This window comes from Dasypus novemcinctus, chromosome 7 (genome assembly GCF_030445035.2).
Source record: "Dasypus novemcinctus isolate mDasNov1 chromosome 7, mDasNov1.1.hap2, whole genome shotgun sequence".
NCBI classification, from domain to species: Eukaryota; Metazoa; Chordata; class Mammalia; order Cingulata; family Dasypodidae; genus Dasypus; species Dasypus novemcinctus.
In genome coordinates this window covers 56,477,956-56,486,219 of record NC_080679.1, presented here as the reverse complement: position 1 = coordinate 56,486,219, position 8,264 = coordinate 56,477,956, and the positions used below count along the sequence as shown (strand labels likewise).

Sequence of the window (8,264 nt, the reverse complement as noted above, 5' to 3'; positions counted from 1 at the left end):
ATTAAAACCATAAATAAGCACATTGTACTTCTCTTTAATATTATGCTGAAATATTGGTAACTTTATACACTTTTAAGCATTCATAGGAACCTTCTATTCATATGACTTTAATTAATAGAGGGTTTAAGGGAAGAAAAACTTGTTAATTTTATAACACTGTAAAACACCTTTTATTTAACTTATAACATATTAAATGAACTTAATTATTTTATTTAATTTTTCCTTTAAGGTAAAAGAACAAATCTCTTATAATTAGTTTGGAATAAAAGGCCACTGTTCAGGATTAGGTTTTGAGAAAGCAGTTTTGAACATTATGTTCCTTTAAAAGAGATAAAATTTCCTTCTTGGAACACCGAGGAAACAATAAGCACAAGAAGCACAAAAAGCTATTTTGATAAGACAGACTTCCTTTGTATACTGACTATTGAGGATGAGAACTTTTACTAAAACAGATTAATGATGAGAGGCCTTGAGAAACAATAAAAATTTTTAACCTTGCATCAGCATACTACTTTATACTAAAGCCTTTAAAATTTTATAGATAGACCCATTAAATTTTATTTAACTGTAAAAATTCCTTTTCCACCAACCTTCTGCAGTTTCAGTATTCAGTCAGGTTTTGTCCCACACTCTACTCTTTCCAATAATCAATCACTTTATCTCAGGACAAAATCATCTTCTGTTTCCTTAATAATAAGGACATATTCCATATAGCCTACATACAAAGTTATCAAGCAAACTTTTTATAACATAATACCGTGAACACTAAACAAGCTTGTTAAAATAATGAACTTTTCTTTACTTTAAATACTTAGTAGCATGCAATATCAGAAACAGTTTCCTAGAAGCAAGTTGGCAGGGGAGGCTGGTTGCTGCCAATCTTTCCTGTTATAAAATTACCTTTTATTATTATCATTGCGGTCACCCCTCCGGCTGAAGTGTGGTTTGCTGGCCTGGCGGGGGAGCAGCTGCGGCAGGCCAAGCCGCTGCCCCCATAATAGGGTGGCCAGTCGGACTCACCGCCACCCCTGAAGGGAGCTCGGCATGGGCGTAGAGTGCCCTCGGGTCTCCCCTTCTCGGCAGCCATGCTTCCACAGCCGCCCCTCCTCCCGGATGGCGCCACACGATGCCTGTGGGGCGGCACCCTTCTTCTTCTTTCTCCCTGCGCAGGCGCAGGGCAGAAAATTCCAGTCTGCCCTTTTCCCTCCCCCCCGACAGCAGCAACAGCCAGGCGTGGGCGGGAAACTCAAGTCTGCCCTCCACCCCAGCAACAGCAGCCACCAATCACTAAACCCTGCCCCTTCCCCCAGCAACAGCGACAGCCAATCCCCAATCACTACCCCTCCCCCATCCAGTACCTCCCACTGACCTTTCTCCGGCAGCCAATCAGAACAGGGTGTGGCTTCGACCAATCAGCCTTCCCCAGCCCCTATAAAACTGTTGCCTCTCCCTCAATAAAGTGGACTTGCGTGTTTACCTTGTCTCTGCGGTAGTTCTTCTGCCATGCGCCCTCCAGTCCTGAGAGCCCCCGACAAGGGCCTGGCCTCCCTTGTCCCCAGTTCGTCGCCTGCTTCTCCGGGCGACCCCGTCAGCCGAACCACGCAACCCCTGTGAGACCGACCCCTCGTCCCGAGCGGGACCGACCCCTCGTCCGCAGCCAGACCCCACCTCTACCGACCGAGCAAGCCGCCGCAATCATCATCAATTCAGTTTTATATATATTTAATAATGACTTTTTGGAATTAGCCATTTAAACACTTTAATGTAAACAATGCTTCATAAGACCTTTTATAATTCTTTATAACCATATAGACTATAATTATATCATTTTAAGACAAATTTTATCTTTACAGAACACATTCCCTTACTTAAAGTTATCACAATACCTTCTACAACTTGCCACATGCAAATTAAATTTCAAGAGTTTATGAAAATTAGCCATCCTACTTTTAGGACGCCTTTTTGCAAAACTTATTAAATTTCAGTTAGCATTTTCACAAACTTTTAACCAAATATTCATTTAAGTTTTGCATCCTTCATATTATCCTGTGAAGAAAGATGTTATTCATTTCAATCTAGGCAAGAACCATTTTTTATGAAAAGGCATAGTAATTTTGTTAATCAAGACTTACAATTTTTATTATTGTAGATATCTTATTAACATTTAAACTTATGTAGTAATATAATAACCTTAAGTATTAATATAAGCGCTTATTTAATTTTTGGCCATTTGAATAGAGCTCTTCTATAAATTTTTATTAATTTATATTACCATCCGGAGGTATCAAAATATACACTGACATTGAACGAACAGACAAACACAGAACAATCACAACACAGTAACAGAAACATACAGTTTACAATTAACTCATAATTCTTACTTTCTTGGTATAGCTGCTTTTAAGTTTTCCATTATATGGCATTTTAAATATTTACAATTAACTCATAATTCTTACTTTCTTGGTATAGATGCTTTTAAGTTCTCCATTATATGACATTTTAAATATAACTTCTTAAGATTTCTTCCAGAATCCATGTTGCCTGTAACATGCAAGCTTGTGCTTGGAAACATTGTTATTAGTTTAGTTATGGTTAAACATTGTTCAAAGAGGGGAGGGGGGAAACAGCTAGCCTGAACTTTTGGAAGGGTTTATTGCTCCTCACTTTTTAAAGCACTTGCGGGAATGACTGTTATTCCGTTAGTAATGTTGTGGGTACCTACACTTATGGCTGCATTATAATAGAGAGCTTTTTAGGTAATGTAATTTCCGGGGGTTAAAATAGCAAGGACTAGGCTTTTCCAATCAGTAGGTGTATTGTGAGCATGAGAAATGCTGTTTAATAACATCTGAGCACAGGGGCTATTAAGACTATATTCTTGAACAGATTTAAGAAGGTGAGTAATGGTTTTATGATGCGAAGGAGCCTAAAAGGGAGGAGAATCTCATTGTGGTAATTTACTGGAAAGAAGTGAAGAGGAGTGAATGGGTGGTGATTAAGGACAATTGCAGTAAGTGGAGCTGAAAGAGGAGGTGTAGAAGGCACGGCAGTGAAAGAGTTAATAAGCGGAGCTGAAAAGGGAGGTGTAGTAGGCGTGGCAGGGAGAGAGTTAGGCTCTGGTGGTTTTAGCCAGTGTCTAGCCAGTGTCTAGCGGGGGATAATGAGTTATTTGATTGTGTAAAGGAGCCGGAACTTGGGAAGCAGGGGAAGTACTTTTTGAGGGTGTAGTCTTAGGTTTTGGACGTAAGTTTGAGTTATTTTCTTCATTGTCAGAAGGGGAATTTTCAGAGTGGCTAGAAGGTCTTGCAGCCTGAGGAAAAGGAGGTGAGGGCTGAGGGCAGAGGGCTTCATTATCTTGTATAGGAGGGGAAAGAGAAAGCGGCAGACTAAGAACCTTCTTGGGGGAACCAGGGACAAATTTCTTCAAGGAAAGCAAAAAATTTAGAAAGTTCTTTAACATGAACCTTTACTCCTCTCGTCTTAAGTGGGCCTGTAGGCTGGATAGGAAAAGGGAACTATTACTAGAGGAGTCCTGCCCCATTGTAGCCAATCACTTACCGAGACGTCTTCCAGGGAATAGGCAGTTCCCTGAAGGTCTCCTCCACCCAAGCTGAAAGCTCAGGTCTTCCGCCCAAGCATTCTCAGGTCTTCCTTATTTACAAAAACCACCCGCGCAGGTTTTCCTTTGTGTATCGGCTTGCTTCCTCCCCCGGGTCCCGCCTACAACGGTGGGCGCCACTTGCCCGAGCCGGCGGGGGCGAGTCCAGGGACCTGTGGGAAGAAGCAGGGTGGGGCAGGAGTCGAGAGAAGAATGGAGGCAAGACAGGGTCTATCAAGCCTCGTTTATTGGGGGTAGAACATGGGGATATATAGAGAGGGAAGGGAACGTGTACATAGGTGATAGGCTGGTCTTGTGGGTGGCAGACGTCCAAGGAGGGGATTGGCCGACAGTTCGCACCGGGTCTGCGGAGTTTCGTGCCTTGCGCATGCGTATTGCTGTGGTCACCTGAGTAGTGGCAGGAGGGGGAGAACAAAGAAGCAGGGAGGAGAATAAGGAGATGACAGGGCAGATTTGTGAACTGCGCCATGTAGTTGGAGGCTGTAAACAGACCTCACAGCGGGTGGCTCCCCACAATTCAGTTTCTTATCACCCACTCCTGAAAGAAGAAAAGAAATACCAGGAAGATGAAACCATTGGGTTTTCTGATTACTTCAATATGACTTGCTGTGTCTCAAATCAAGATCTACCAAGAGACAGTGGACCACAACACTGAATCCTTGAGGCAGGTGCATTATTCACTCTGTATCCAAGTCATTCCCCTGGGAATGATAGGACCAGAATTTTGACCTAGTCAACTTGACTATTGCTCTCCACCCCACTGCCAAACATTTCCCAAGCCATCAGTGGTCATTATTACAACAACTCAGGACTGATTCTTTTATTGATTGCCAATCCACATGGCATTGTCGGGGGTTGGTAAGGAGAAGAGGATTCCCTTTTATTTTTTTGCTTCTTACTTTAATTAATTTATTTTTACTTTGAAGTGTATTTTATTTGTTTGTTTTGAATTTTTTTCTCTATTTTTTAAAAATGTTATATTCAAAAAATATAAGAGGTCCTCATATACTCCCCACCCCCTTCACCCCATTCCTCCCACATCAACAACCTCTTTCATCATCATGGGACATTCATTGCATTTGGTGAATGTATTTTGGAGCACTGCTGCACCACATGGATAATGGTTTACATTGTAGTTTATACTCTCCCACAGTCCACCCAGTGGGCCATGGCAGAACATATAGTGCCCAGCATCTGTCCCTGCAGTACCACTCAGGACAACTCCAAGTCCTGAAAATGCCCCCACATCATATCTGTTCTTTCCTCTCCCTACCCTCAGCAGCTACCTTGGCAACTTTCTCCACATCAATGCTACATTTTTTTCCATTACTAATCACAATAGTTCCATAGTAGAATATCAGTAAGTCTACTCTAAACCATACTCTATTCCTCTATCCTGTAGACCCTGGGATGTGATGTCTTCTCCACTTCTATATTGAGAGAGGGCTTAGATTCCACATGGATAATGGATGCAATTCTCTTGCTTGAAGTTGTAGGCACTCTTGGCTCCCTAGTGTGGTGGTTGACCTTCTTCACCTCCCTGTTAGCTGGCCAGGGTAAGTCCAATAAACCAGAGGGTAGAATTTGCAAGTCTGTTGAAGCTCAGGGGCCTGGCTGTCACATGGACAGTCCAGAGATTCAGGTCTTCTGAGTATACACCAACCCCAGCACTAACCACAGGTAACAGTAAAAGTGACAGAAGAGGCATGTGTAGAAAGGTCACACCTGAGTCCAACTCCATCACATTCAGGAGCACAAACTCCAAAGTAGGGCCAACTGACATGGCCCTGAACTCCAGAGCCATCTGCCATGACCATAGAACCTGGGGGTCTCTGTAGCCCTCAGGAGAACCAGTACCTGGGGTTGTATCTACTTTGGCTGTCTCTGGGACCCTGCTGTGGTGTGCATAAGTGCAACCCCTCTGATGAACTCCTGACTCTTTTTTGGAGACTCATAGCCATATAAACTCATTTGTCCTTTCCATTTCCCCCTTTTATTCAAGGTCAAAAAGCAGTTTTTAACACCTGATATTACATGTAGGCTGAGATATTCTGCTGGTCTGAGTTGACTCTTTTAGTCAAGGTCTTTTTCAAGTTACATCATCAGCTGGTGCTTGGTAGTCATCCCTCAGCACCAGATATGAATGCCAAGTAGGACATGTGTGTCTGGTGAGAGGGAAAGGGGAATGATACTTTTAATGTTTTATATTAGACTTGAAATATACTTTACTATAGAAACAATGTCTGAATAGTATGTTGGGTTATTCCCCCAGATGTATGCCCCTTGCCCCAAACTTATCTCTATGTGGAATCTGTGAATATGACTATTATTATAGAGGCCCAGTATATTCAGTCCACTGTCAGGTGGCTGGCAAGTCCTAGGAATGGTGCCATTTTAGGAGCCCAGTGTTGGTCTTTGATATGGGCAAATTGGGCACTCATCAGTGATGGTAGCATGATCAGGCTTGGTGAAGGGAAGTCTGTGTTGTTAAGCCCATGCATGTTGCATTCAGCTCACAATAGGTTGGGTCAAAGTGAAGGCAATGCCAAAATAAAGGTAGAGACACAAGAGGGGAGACAAACCTGGGGCCAGGGGACTCACAGCTTGTGGAACTGAGAGCCTCAACCCTAGTTTTCCCATCGCATTTATTGGGAAACTACCAAGCAGCTGTTTGCTATCTGAACTGCAACATCATTGACAATAACAGGGAACAACTGCAACATCTAACAACTGCTACATTTAACAGGTGTAACATTTGCAATAACGAACAGGTAAGCCAGTTTCCACAACATTTCCCCCGTTTTGTTTTTACAAAGTCTATGCAAATGACATTTTACTGATTAATAAAGCTTTAACAACAAACAATAAGACTTTCAACTAGCAGAATAGACTTTCATTTTTCATGGGCTTAAAATTTCCAACCGACAAGGCTATATAAGCCAGTACTCAATATTAATGCTTGCCACATCCAATTTACAGGCTAAATTAATACAAACTCCTACCCAGCCAAACAGCAATTAATAATTTGATAGGTAGCAGGGAACTTACAGCTTGTCCCAATTGTTTGCCTTTTCTAGGCCCTTAAAATACCATTGTCTCTGATGTCTCTAGGGTCACTGCCACAGGTTTCTTCTATGCAGCCAGATTCATTGCTATCAGGCCAGGGCAGAAAGCCTTGAGGAACTGCAAAAGTCCTTTGTAGACCTTTTCACACAGGTTTTGCACTTTTTGTACTCAAACAGGCTTATTTTACTTTTACCAAACTCATTTTCTCACTGAATGCTACTACAATACTTTTACAGCTGGTATATGCATACTACTACTGTCCCACATATCTCCATATTAACTAATTTATTTTAAGACAAAATACACCTTAAATTTCAGTTAGCATTCCTACAAACCATTTACCTTTTTCAATATTCACTTTTACATTTTTCCTTTTATCCTATGAAGCAATTTAAGCAAGAATTCTATTAACCAAGAAACTTAGATAATATAAGTGCTTATTTAATTTTTTGGCCAATTGAATAGAGTTCTTTTAGATCACATCAAAATATAACAAAAACCATTACTACACACATTGAAAAATTACAACACACACTGACTTTCCCATACACACTGGCACATACACTAACATTGCACGAACACCCTTCTGGGTCTCTTGGGACCCTGGGCTCCCACCCTCTTGGGGCACCTGCCCTTCTCTTTATACCCTTTTGGGCTTCACTCTGGGCTCCCGCCCTCTTGGGGCACCTGCCCTTCTCTTTTTCTTTTTCTTTTTTCTTTCACTCACATTGGAACAATTATAGCACACACAATAACACTGAGCAACCATACAAACAAAAGCAGTTGTAGATTTACTAACCTAGAACTTTTTCATTGCTTCATCATTTCTTTTCCAGTTCTCCTCTCAATTCCTTTCTTACTCTCTTTCTGTCCCCAAGTCATACTAGCTTATTGATGCCATGCTTGAACAAGTTCTGTAGTTAAGAAACTTTGATATAAAGTCATTCTCGTCTTCAGGAATGAGACCCAGCCGGGCAGTTTCCTCCGCAGGACTGGAGGTTCTGGGTCCCACAGGAACTTTTGTCGTCTCTTGGCATTCATGGCATTCATGGTATGGATTTATTCGATGAGCTGGTATCCACACAGGACATTCTTTCATTTCTCAAAGCAGTTCTGGAAGTCCTTTTCATAGCGTCCCTGCGCAAAAATGCTCCCAAGCTGCGGCATGCAGGCCAGGCGGCCCCGCAGCCTTCCCGCAGACACGGGTCTGGAAAGATAATCCCCACAGTCCCACAGCCGCTGCCACCAGCCGGGAAGGTATAGATTTTGCTCTCCATCTCCTGGGGAAATACAAGAAACCCTCGAGGACTTCAAAGGCTTTCCAAACCACTCAGGGATCTGCGCTTTTATTTTTATTTTTTATTTTTTTTAGTATTTTTGTGTAATATATTTTATTGCTTTTAAAGAAAGTTGAGAAAGGAAAGTAAAAATCAATGCTGAGTTGAGTACCATTTTATAATTAAATTGACAAAACTTTGTTTCTTCTCTAACCAGGTGACATGTCCTGTAACTCTTACATTAATTAATAAAAATAAAATCAGTTTTTGTACACCATTATAAGCGACTCATACAAAAAAAC

At 41.8% G+C, this 8,264-nt stretch overlaps 1 long non-coding RNA gene across 1 annotated transcript; it reads right to left on the bottom strand.

Moving 5' to 3' along the window:
• Nucleotides 1-3,827: 3,827 nt before the first annotated feature.
• LOC131279172 (uncharacterized) lies at nt 3,828-7,663 on the bottom strand. The gene is made up of 2 exons (XR_009186530.1): nt 7,485-7,663; nt 3,828-4,157 (listed from the first exon to the last, which is right to left on the bottom strand). It is a non-coding gene; the product is annotated as an uncharacterized lncRNA (long non-coding RNA).
• Nucleotides 7,664-8,264: the final 601 nt, after the last annotated feature.